The sequence below is a fragment of the Aquarana catesbeiana genome, linkage group LG10 (assembly GCF_042186555.1).
Source record: "Aquarana catesbeiana isolate 2022-GZ linkage group LG10, ASM4218655v1, whole genome shotgun sequence".
NCBI lineage: Eukaryota > Metazoa > Chordata > Amphibia > Anura > Ranidae > Aquarana > Aquarana catesbeiana.
In genome coordinates this window covers 28,005,427-28,018,748 of record NC_133333.1, presented here as the reverse complement: position 1 = coordinate 28,018,748, position 13,322 = coordinate 28,005,427, and positions in this window count along the sequence as shown.

The following is a 13,322-nucleotide window of genomic DNA, read 5'->3' as shown; positions in this document are numbered from 1 at the left end:
GGATTCACCACGAGATCACTGTTATCGGTGGCGGTAGAGGTGCCACCCACCGCTCTCCTGCGCCCTCCACCGCTTACCGGAGCCTTTCACATCTGTGGTATGAAGATGAGTGAGGGGAGGATGGCCCCCACCCGTCTCCATAACATAAAAAAACAGTGAAAAAATGAATAAAATCATGTAAAATAAATAAGAAAAATTTTTTTTTTTATAAAGCGCCCCGTCCCGACGAGCTCTTGCGCAGAAGTGAAAGCATACGTGAGTGAAAAAGGTGTTCAAACCACACATGTGAGGTGTTGCCACGATCGGTAGAGCGAGAGCAATAATTCTAGCCCTAGACCTCCTCTGTAACTCAAAACATGCAACCTGTAGAATTTTTTTAAACATTGACTATGGAGATTTTTGAGGGTAAAAGTTTGACGCCATTCCACGAGCGGGTGCAATTTTGAAGCTTGACATGTTGGGTATCAATTTACTCGGCGTAACATTATCTTTCACAATATAAAAAAAAAAATTGGACTAAATTTACTGTTGTCTTATTTTTTTATTCAAAAAAGTGAATTTTTTTCAAACAAAGTGCGCTTGCAAGACCGCTGCGCAAATACGGTGCGAAAAAAAATATTGCAATGATCGCCATTTTATTCTCTAGGGTGTTAGAAAAAAAAAAAAAACAATATATAATGTTTGGGGGTTCTAAGTAATTTTCTAGCAAAAAAAATCTGTTTTAAACATGTAAACACCAAAATCGCAAAAGGAGGCTGGTCCTTAAGCTACTCACCTTTTATCGTGTCTTTCTTATTCCTCATACACCCTCCTTCTTCAACACCCCCCCCCCCCCCCTTCTTTTTACCTTTTTTTTTTTTTTTTTTTACCCTAAATAATTTAATAAATATAGGGCACTAGCATAGGAAGATATTATTTTATCTATCATACACTCTTCACCTTTCCCTTTCTCTTTTTGTTTTCCTAGACACTTATTAATTCAATAACACATATAGGGTACAAGCACTGAAATATTTACTTACTTACTTATTTACTACCTTCTCATTTTCGCTTTTCCTTTTTTCACACATTTACCCCCTCCCCCTTTTTTTTTTTTTTTTTTTTTTTATATAGATACTTAATAAATTAAATAACACATTTAAGGCACTAGTTTTGGAAGATCACACTCAAGTAGGCTACCCATTTGTTTACCACATTCCCTATTATATTTTACACACTTTTGCTCCCTTTGTTTTGTTTTTGTTTTTTCTCCCCTAGGCTTATGGAAGGGAAACGTTGGGGGGACCACCTCCTATTATCTGTATGTTTATATAAGTTATGTTTTCTTTTTGGACTTGGTATGTAAATGTTATTTGTAAAAAATGACTAATAAAAGATGAATTAATAAAAAATAAAATAAAATATGTTTTATTAGTCTTGAACATAAATAATAAAAAAAAAACATATATACAAAACCACTATACATTTTCATCTAACAATTATTTGTTGGGTATCGTGTTAAACGGTCATTTCAATGGTAGCTGAAATAATTATTATTTCCATTAATTTGTCCTAAAAAGTATCATCAGTGTTTGTTCTTGATCTTCTGAAATAAGATTCCATTTTCTTTTTCTTTTTTTAACTCAGTACTCCACAGCTGTTGATGAAGTACCACCTCCTTTCTGGTTCCCTGTCCGGAGTTCAATGCAATTTTGTCAAGGCATCGATGAAGACCTATCAGAAACCTTTTGGTTGTAGGCGTCATGAGAAGGAGCTCCTGGCTGTATATACTATTAGAGCTTTATTATTATTAATTTTTTTTTTTTCGTTTTTCATCTGTAGACAAATGTGATTTTTTTTTTTTAAATAAAGACCCTGTTAGCAATCAGAATCAGCTGTGTCTATTGTATAATATGGACATTAAAGATCTGATAAAGTTTATAAATGAAAAGCTGGACAGTGGGATAACTATAGCCATAACAGCCCACATGGTGGATATGTGTCTTGGCATAGCTCCCAACTGTCCCTGATTTCAAGGGACTGTCCCTGATTTGGAGCAATGTCCCTCTGTCCCTCTTTCCTCCCTCATTTGTCCCTCATTTTGGTCTGATCTATATAGTTGTACATAAAATGCATTTTATCTTTAAAAAGGTGTTTCCCAGAGCTAAACCTTTCATCCAATTTCTAAATTGCTGCATTTGTACATTTTAAAAGCCAATATAAAGGAATAGCAATGGTAAAAAAAAAGTCCTTGTGGATTTATTAAACCTTTTTTTGGTTAATTCTCCTTTAAGGGGGTGTGATAGGGGGCGTGTCCTATGCCTACATACATTTGTTACATTCCCATCTAAAAATGTTGGGAGGTATGGTCTTGGGGTGACAGGGGGGCTCCTTTAGGTATAAGCCTTCTAAAGATATAAAATCTGTTTGCATGTGAGGGCAGCTCAGATCCAGTACTGTATCATTAGGGTTTGGAGAGGTTGCACTTGATGCTGACACTGTTGTGATCATGTGATCGCTATGATTGGTTATAGCAATCACATGATAACATGGTAAGCGACCTCTCATGAATGGCTTTCCATTCACAAACAGCTTGCTTCCTGTTGTGATCTGTGATTGGCCCACAGCTATCACATGGTACAGTACGTGGCTACCTCTACCATGTGATTAGCTTAGCCAATCACAGATCACAATCAAAAGCAAGCTGTTCATGAATAGGAAACCCATTCATGACAGCTTAAGTCTAGTAAACACTATATATTTTTTTTTTCCGTTCAACCCAGAGGACTGAACGAAAGAAAAACCTGAAGAGCTCAGGAGGAGTCGTTGTACTATTTATGCGATGTTAGTACAGTGATCTCCCCCATTGAGCTATTGTGTAGACATCTGCAATTCGTCTCAGGACAAATATAAATTCGGGCAAATTTTTGGTTATTTGGGTGCATCAAAATCCCCGAATGAAATAGTAACAAATTTGGTTGAAATCAGTTTATTTTGTTTCGTATATTTGTTCTCTAACAGTTTCCAAATTTTTGGAACATTTAGAATTCTGTGTGAAGAATAGCTGATTGTTAAAGCGGAAGTAAACCTATCCATAAAACTGTTTCATTTCCGGCACGTGCGGAAATGTAACACTCCCATTGGTTGTGCTCTCAACCAAACTGTCAAGCCATCCAATGGCTGGTGTCATAACTGATCACATGTGCAGCATCATGGCAGTTGTAGATTAAACAGAGGCAAAGATGGCAGCTTCCTTGGCTGAAAACGATAGGAGGATTTACTTCCACTTTAAGGAGTGGGCTAGGAAGCTGACCGCTGCCTCCTTAACAACTGATGACTCATCAGCTGTCAGTGGGCTTCTCCATACCTCCCAACTTTTTGAGATGGGAATGAGGGACACCTATCAGCAAAAGTATGCAGGCATAGGACACACCCCTTGCCACGCCCCCTTAAAGGAGAATTGTACAAAAAAAACAAGATTGGTTAAACCCATAAGTGCTTTTTTTACCACTACTATTCCTTTATATTGGCTTTTGAAATCTACAAATGCAGCAATTTAGAAATCAGATGAAAGGTTTAGCACTGGGAAACACTTTTTGATAGATAAAAAGTTAATTTTATATACAACTCTATAGATCAGACCAAAATGAGGGACAAATGAGGAGGAATGAGGGACATTGCTCCAAATCAGGGACATTCCCTCGAAATCAGGGACAGTTGGGAGCTATGCTTCGCCACTGACAGCTGAAATGTAAACAAAAGAATGCCGGTGTTCTATCGAATAGTGTATCCCCGTCGGATAATGCCTCAGATGATCTGTCAGACAAGTGATCCTGCCCCCTTGTGACGTCATCAACTGGGGCATGCTGGGTCGATGATGTCACAAGGGGCGGGATCACCCGATAATGTCATTAGGTGACTATGCCCCTTAGTTAACCACTTCCCGCCCGCCCTATAGCGGATTGACGTCCAGGAAGTGGTTCTGTTATCCTGACTGGACGTCATATGACGTCCAGCAGGATAACATGCCGCCGCACGCCCCCGGGGGCGCGCATCGCGGCAAACGGTGGAGCGGTGTGTCAGCCTGACACACCGCTACACCGATCTTGGTAAAGAGCCTCCGGCGGAGGCTCTTTACCACGTGATCAGCCGTGTCCAACCTCGGCTGATCACACTGTCAATGGGAAGAGCCGTTGATCGGCTCTTCCTCACTTGCGTCTGACAGACGCGAGTAGAGGAGAGTCGATCGGCGGCTCTCCTGGCAGGGGGGTCTGCGCTGATTGTTTATCAGTGCAGCCCCCCCTCAGATCACCACACTGGACCACCAGGGATCGCCACTAGGACCACCAGGGAATGAGCAACATGTGGATGGCCAGGTATGTACCCCATGGCCATCCACATGTGCCCAATGTGCCCAATCTGTGCCAATCAGTGCCCACAAATGGGCACTGATTGGCACCATTATGTCCAAGATCTGCCCAGCAATGCCCCCAATGTTTTATCAGTGCCACCTGTCATTGACCATCAGTGCCACCTGTCAGTGCCCATCTGTGCCCATCAGTGCCCACCTATCAGTGCCCATCAGTGCCACAAATCAGTGCCACAAATCAGTGCCACCCATAAGTACCCATCAGTGCCACCCATATGTACCAATCAATGCCACCTATGAGTGCCCATCAGTGCCGCCTACGAGTGCCCATCAGTGCCGCCTATGAGTGCCCGTCGGTGCCACCTATGAGTACCCATCAGTGCTGCATACCAGTGCCACCTATCAGTGCCCATCAGTGCCGCCTATCAGTGCCACCTCATCAGTACCACCTCATTGGTGCCACCTCATCGGTGCCCATCAGTGCCGCTGTATCAGTGCCCGTCAGTGCAGCCATATCAGTGCCCATCATTGAAGGAGAAAACTTACTTATTTACAAAAAAATTTAACAGAAACAAATAAAAACTTGTTTTTTTTCGAAAATTTTCGGTCTTCTTTTATTTGTTGCGCAAAAAATAAAAACCGCAGAGGAGATCAAATACCACCAAAAGAAAGCTCTATTTGTGGGAACAAAATGATAAAAAATTTGTTTGGGTACAATGATGGATGACCGCGCAATTGTCATCCAAATTGCGACAGCGCTGAAAGCTGAAAATTGGCCTGGGTGGGAAGGTGTCTAGGTGCCTGGTATTGAAGTGGTTAATTAAGAAATGTCAGACAGCGGAGCAGGCAGATGGCGGGAGCCTTCAACGAGACCGGAGGATTTTTTTTTTCAGGTCTGGCGGTGCGACGTGTGTCGGGATTGATGTGGGATCTACTTTGCGGGAGATTTTTTTAAAGTTTTTTAATAAAGGATTTTTCAAAAACTCGTTTCTTTACTCACTTTTTACACTTTATGGGTGAATGAGTAGGGGTACTATGTACCAGATACTTATTCACAGGGGGAGGGGCGGTATCTGGGGGCCCCTTTGTTAAAGGGGGCTTCCAGATTCTGATAAGCCCCCCGCCCGTAGTCCCCCACAACCACTGGCCAGGGTTGTGGGGCAGAGGCCCTTGTACCCATCAACATGGGGACAAGGTGCGTTGGGGTGGGGGGGGGCAGAGCCTCTCCGCCCCAAAGCACCCCCCCCATGTTGAGATCATGTGGTCTGGTATGGTTCAGGAGAAGGGTGCTCGCTTGTCTCCCCCTTTCCTGGCATGCTGGGCTGCATGCTCAGATAAGGGTCTGGTATGGATTTTGGGGGGGACCCCACACCATATTTTATTTTCAATTTTGGCGTGAGGTTCCCCTTAAAATCCATACCAGACCTGAAGGACCTGGTAAAATACAGTGATCATCACTGTATAAGCAATAACAGTGTTAAAAAAAATCCCTGATCCACCCCCAGAATAGTACAGTGTCACTATTGTGACAATGAACTACTATGATGACACAATGTAAAAATTAAAAAAGTAAAAAAAAAAAATCAAGTGTTAAAAACAATTTTTCAATTAAAAAAAATAGAATATTTTTTTTTCTTTTTTTCGCCTACTGTCAGTCAGTATCTCTGATCACCTCCACACCGATTTTATGATGATGCTGTACTGTACTAGTGACAGTATGTAAAAAAAATTGTGTAAAAACGAAAAACACATTTTATCCAATTTCTTCATTTTCCAAAAAACTATAACTCCAAAAAACTTGCCATGGCTCTAAACACTAAATTCCTCAGACTGTCTACTTTACAAAAAGGGGACATTTGGGGGTTATTTTATTCTGTCCTGGCATTTTAGGGCCTCAGGAAATGAGATACATCAGGATTGATTCATTTTCAAATATATATACCATAGTTTGTAGATCCTATAACTTTCACACAAACCAATTAATATATACTTATTGTTTTTTTTTTTCACTAAAGACGTAGCAAAGTACAAAAGAGAGCCAAGTATAAGGGATTATTGTGGTGCCAAGAACACAATACAAAATGATAAAAATAATTAAGTTTATTACAAATAAACTTAATTATTTTTATCATTTTGTATTGTTGTATTCTTGGCACCGCAATAATCCCTTATACTTGGCTCTCTATTTTACTCTATTGCTGGGATGAGGTGCCTTATCTACTAGGGACACACCCACCACTATTTCCTTCTTTTTTACATGTAGCAAAGTACATTTTGGCCTACATTTTTTCAAGAAACACCAAATGATTTGGACCAGTGCACAAAGCAAAGTCCATAAAGACATGGATGAGCAAGTTTGGGGTAGAGGAACTTGGCTGACATCAACCCGATAGAACACCTTTGGGATGAATTAGAGTGGAGACTGTGAGCCAGGCCTTCTCGTCCACATCAGTGCCTGAACTCACAAATGCACTTCTGGAAGAATGGTCACACATTCCCATAGACACACTCCTAAACCTTCTGGACAGCCTTCCCAGAAGAGTTGAAGCTGGTATAGCTGCAAAGGGTGGGCCAACTCAATATTGAGCCCTACGGACTAATGCCCCGTACACACGGTCGGATTTTCCGGCGGAAAATGTGTGACAGGACCTTGTTGTTGGAAATTCCGACCGTGTGTTGGCTCCATCACACATTTTCCATCGGATTTTCCGACACACTAAGTTTGAGAGCAGGATATAAAATTTTCCGACAACAAAATCCGTTGTCGGAAATTCCGATCGTGTGTACACAAATCCGACGGACAAAGTGCCACGCATGCTCAGAATAAATAAAGAGATGAAAGCTATTGACCACTGCCCCGTTTATAGTCCCGACGTACGTGTTTTACGTCACCGCGTTTAGAACGATCGGATTTTCCGACAACTTTGTGTGACCGTGTGTATGCAAGACAAGTTTGAGCCAACATCCATCGGAAAAAATGTTGTCGGAATGTCCGAACAAAGTCCGACCGTGTGTACGGGGCATAAGACTGGGATGCCATTAAAGTTCATGTGCGTGTAAAGGCGGGTGTTGCAATACTTTTGTCAATATAGTATATATATATATTTTTTTTCTTTACTTCTGGTTTCTATTTACTGTAAATAAGTGGAAACCTACAATTGCGTTTACCATAATATCATTAATATAATATATTACAAATCATCTAATATACCATATAATATAATGTAACATATTATATAAGGGTCATGACCAGAAAAGGTCTGCCGACCGTCTCCTGTTCAGCCCTCTCAGAAACTTCTGACCAGAGTGTTCTGGCGGGGGGGGGGGGGAATCATCCCTCCATCAGAACACAATAGCTCAGCGGGGGGAGATTGTTGTACTAACATTGGATAGTTAGTACAGTGGCTCCGACCTGAGCTGTCGTTTTTTTTCGCTCAACCTGCTGGGTTGAACGGAAAAAAAATAAAAATAGCGGTGTGTACGAGGCATAAGTTAGCTACTTTACATAACTTTCATATGCTTTTCCTAAAAACAAAAGCCATAAATCTGTGTAAAATCCTATAATCAGGGGAATAACAAATATTTTAATATATAGGGGTAACTTCTGCTGTATCCACTTCCCCTCCGCGCTATAGCTGAAAGACGGCTGCAGCGTGGACTTAATTTGCCGGGAGGGCGCCCATGGAGGTCCCCCCATGCTCGAGCGGCCTGCGTGCCCCCTGCAGGGCGCGCGCGGCTCGCTCTGTGATCAGTGAGTCTTTGAGACTCGGCTGATCACAGATCGGAGTGAGGGGTCGATCCCGACCCCTTACCACGTGATCAGCTTTCAGCCAATGACAGCTGATCATGTGATGTAAAGAGAGCTGGTAATCGGTAAAAAAAAAAAAGCTGATCACCGGCGGCTGTGAAAGGGACATCAGTCTAGATCGTGGAGAGCCTCTACAGAGGCCTCTGTGCCCACCAGTGCCACCTACCAGTGCCCACCAGCGTCACCTAACAGTGCCCACAGTACCACCCATCAGTGCCCACAGTGTCACCTATCAGTGCCCACAATGTCACCTATCAGTGCCCACAGTGCCACCTATAAATCACTAATCAGTGCGTCATTACCAGTGTTGCCTATCAATACCACCTACCAGTGCCCATCAGTGCCACCTACCAGTGCCCATCAGTGCCACCTACCAGTGCCCATCAGTGATATCTATCAGTGCCACCCATCAGTGCCACTCATCAGTGCCACCCATCAGTGCCACCCATCAAGGCCCATCAGTGCCGTCTTATCTGTGTCTATCAGTGTTGCCTTATCGGTGCCCATCAGTGCAGCCTCATCAGCGAATATCAATGAAGGAGAAAAATTACCCGTTTGCAAAATTTTATAACAACCTATGAAACATGTTTTTTTTTTTTAATTTCTGTGTTTTTTTGTTTGTTTAGCAAAAAATAAAAACCGCAGAAGTGATCAAATACCACCAAAAGAAAGCTCCATTTGTGTGAAAAAAATTATAAAAATTTAATTTGGGTACAGTGTTGTATGACCGCGCAATTGTCATTCAAAAGTGACAGCGCGGAAAGCTGAAAATTGGTCTGGGCAGGAGGGGGGTTTAAGTGCCCAGTAAGCAAGAGGATAGTTTTATTGTATTATATACAGGCATACCCCACTTTTAAGTACACAATGGGGTTTATTTACTAAAGCTGGAAAGTGCAAAATCCGGCTCACTTCTGCATAGAAACCACTGAGCTTCCAGGTTTTATTACCAAAGCTTAATTGAACAATCTGGGGTAAGAAGCTCATTGGTTTCTATGCGAGTGAGTCTGATTTTCCACTTTTTAGCTTTAGTAAATAAACCCCATTGTGTGCTTAAAAGTGGGGTGTGCCTGTATTATTTATATATATTTTTTATCTTTTGGTTGAACTAAATGGTCTTTTATTCACTTTTGGTTTTCAGAGAATGACACTGGGAGGAGAAAGTACATCCATACCTATGCAAATCCCTAGATTAGTGTCAATATTAGTGTACACATGTGGGGCAATCTACTGTTTAGCTTCCACTTGCATATTCATTGTTCCCTGATAAGTGATGCAGGCCATACGCCCTGCAAGTTTCTTTTGTTGCAGAAAAAAAAAAAGTGCTCAATTCCCCCATCAACACAGACAAGACTGACACGGGGAATCCCTCCTGCTGAGCAATTATCTGCTCCCGGCAGGGGGTGGGGCAGACAGGGGAAGCCATCCCAACCCGAGAGAAGATACTGGTTATCGCTAGCGGCTATAGTAGCCGCTAGATATGTGCATTACGAAAAAATGTGTTTCATTTCATTTTGTTTGGATTCATTAATATAGTTTAGTTTAGTTAAATTCGGTTGATTCGTTCAATTCGTACTTTGGAATATCTATTTGGAATTCATATTCGGAATTCGTCTTATGTCTTTTTCAAATTTTCTTTAAATTCACCGATTTTTCGATTCAAAACATTTCAATCGATACATTTTCTTTAAATCCCCTTTGGCTTAACTAAAAAAAAAGCATTATTTTAAAATTGTACTCTAATAACACACACAGTCTTTGATTTCAGAAATAGGTTTAAAGTTCAAATTCAACTGGAGTTTGATGTAGAATTCTAATGCCCTGTACACACAGTCGGATTTTCCGACGGAAAATGGGTGATAGGACCTTGTTGTCGGAAATTCCGACCGCGTGTGGGCTCCATCACACATTTTCCATCGGATTTTCCGACACACAAAGTTTGAGAGCAGGCTATAAAATTTTCCGACAACAAAATCCGTTGTCGGAAATTCCGATCGTGTGTACAGAAATCTGACGCACAAAGTGCCATGCATGCTCAGAATAAATAAAGAGACGAAAGTTATTGGCTACTGCCCTGTTTATAGTCCCGACGTACGTGTTTTACGTCACCGCGTTCAGAACGATCAGATTTTCCGATAACTTTGTGTGACCGTGTGTATGCAAGACAAGTTTGAGCCAACATCCGTCGGAAAAAATCCATGGATTTTGTTGTCGGAATGTCCGATCAATGTCCGACCGTGTGTACAGGGCATAAGATTCTTATTTCAATTCGAATTTCAGAAATTCGGATGAATTTCATTTGTTATTTGGAGCATTTGGTAAACTTGGTTTATACTGTAATTCGGGTATCCGAATCTCCGAATAAGGAAAAATGTGTCTGAATATTTATTCTGAACAAGACGAACCGCACATTTCTAGTAGCCATTTGCGATAATTGTAAGTGAATCTGGCAGGCTGATTGTATCCAAGCTGATCGATCAATCAACTTGGGTACATTCAGCCTACCATTACCGATTCGAACAGCATATGGTGGGCCTAAGATTGTTAAATGTTTGTTTATACTTAACTAGTTTACATAGTTTTCTTACATGCTCTCTAACAATACCCATGAATCTGCATAAAAAGTATCATTCAGTGATAAAAAAATATATTCATTTATAAGGCCAGTGGTAACTTCTGCTATATAATTTTATTGTATTATTATTATTATTATACAGGATTTATATAGCGCCGACAGTTTATTATATCATATATACTATATATATATATACACACATAAAATTGCATACTTAGGTTGAAGAAAGGCCATCTAGTTCAGCCAATACATATGAAAAAATTTTTTTATATATATATATATATATATATATTATTTTTTTTTTCATATGTATTGGCTGAACTAAATGGCCTTTCATCAACCTAAGTATGCAATTTTGCAACTATATTCCGTCATACTCGAAAACAATTTCCAATGCTCATTGCGCGTAATCTTTTTTGATTATATACTTATAAATGTAAACTTTATAGCATAAACTTTTTTTCTGCTGTTTAAAGGAAGGTAGAGGTATTTCTACTTCAGAGTCAATTATGAAACTCCACGACTGCCACAAGTAATCATGGCCAATTGGAATATTGTATTATTTTCACTTTGTGGCAAGTGACATTTTTCAATATTAATTGTATTCTAATTTGTACTGGGTTATTATATATATATATATTTTTTTTTTTTGCAAGCTCATAATGCACAGTATTTACAACTTTTTATGTTGTAATTTAAATTTAGAGCTATTTTAGGGTAGTCATCTTTCAATATCAAAGATTCCCATTAGTTAGCTCTATCTATTAGTTAGATAGATTAGTTAGGCAGATCTATCTATCTATCTATCTATCTATCTATCTATCTATCTATCTATCTATCTATCTATCTATCTATCTATATTATTGTATTAATTGTTTTAGTTATCAGCATTTTAGAATGTAAAACTGTTAAATATTTTACGTAAATCCAATATATTTAAATTTAATTTGAATTTTGTTGCAACTTATATGTAGGTAAAGTTATTTTAGTGATGGAGATGAGTTCTAAAAAAAATCATGGATTGCTACTGACAATTAGGCCCCTTTCACACGGACGGACCGTCTATCCGTTTTTCTTCCATCCGTCGACGGATGACAATGCATTCCTATGGGCAAACGGATGACCATCCGTTACCATCAGTTAACCTCCGCTTCCGTTTTTATCGTTTTTTTTTTTTAACGTACAAAGCTACATCCAGATCCGTCAAAACAGATATTAACTGACAATGTCCATCAACGTCTGATCAGTTAAGATCCATTTTGAAGAAATAATTCAAAGTTCATACTTGGACAAATAAAAAAACAAAGTGAAAAAACCTTTATTAAAAGGGTTATGCAGAATAATAAAACTAAAACTGTTTTGAACATATCATGTGATTTTGTGTCTTTTTATGCTATCAAAATACAATGAAATACCCAAATTAATGAATTAATAAATTTAAATTTGCACTGCATTATATATATATATATATATATATATATATATATATATATATATATATATATATTGGTACTGCCATGAAACTTCTCCCGATGGAGATAGAAAGTAGTCGGCAAATTTTTCACGCATGGCAATGTAGGATGGGAAATTACAGGGTGAGTAATTTCCTTAAATGCAAAGAAACTGCTGTTAAACGGATGAAAACGGATACAAAAACGGATGAAAAAACGGATGTAAACGTGTACATTAACGGATGAAAACGGATATTAACGGAACGGAAGACGGATGAAAACGGAGATTAATGGAACGGAAGACGGATGAAAATGGAGATTAATGGAACGGATGACGGATGAAGACGGATGAAGCAATGGATAAGAACTGATACGTTTTTAACGTGGCTAAACTGACGGTGCCCGTGTGAAAGGGGCCTAAAGGACATTTTGCAAATTATATTATATGTTACTTTATGTTATTATTATTTTTTTCTTTTTTGCAAGCTCTTAATGCACTATATTTTGGGGAGGGCAACACCTAGACGCTAAAACTTTTTTGTGATTTAAATTAAGAGTTAATTTAAAAGTAGTCATTTTGCAATTTCAAAGATTCTATGTACTAATAAAAGGGTAATTGTGGTATACAATCTTTGTATTATATATAATCCTATTTATATCTATATCCAATATAATTAATCTATCTATCTATCTATCTGTCTATCTATCTATCTATCTATCTATCTATCTATCTATCTATCTATCTATCTATCTATCTATCTATCTATCTATCTATCTATCTATCTATCTATCTATCTATCTATCTATCACTATATCTTTATGTTTACCAATATCTCAAATATTGTGTAGGAAAAATTAGATACAATAAAAGGAAATAGTTCATTGTCTACAATAAAATAGGATTTTAATAAGGTTTAGCACTTTAGGCAGGAAATGTCCTTCTTTTCAGTTTCAGGTGTGGTCATTGTCTGAACAATGGCGCTCTGTCATGTAAATCAGCCAATCACGTTCACCTTCTCAGAAAGTGACATGAAAACACGATCACCTGACTCTTCCCCTTGTGTTGCAGGCCCTATATAAACAGGGCTGTCCCCTCAGATATCAGAAAATATTTGTGATTACAGAGTGGTCAGTATCTCCAGG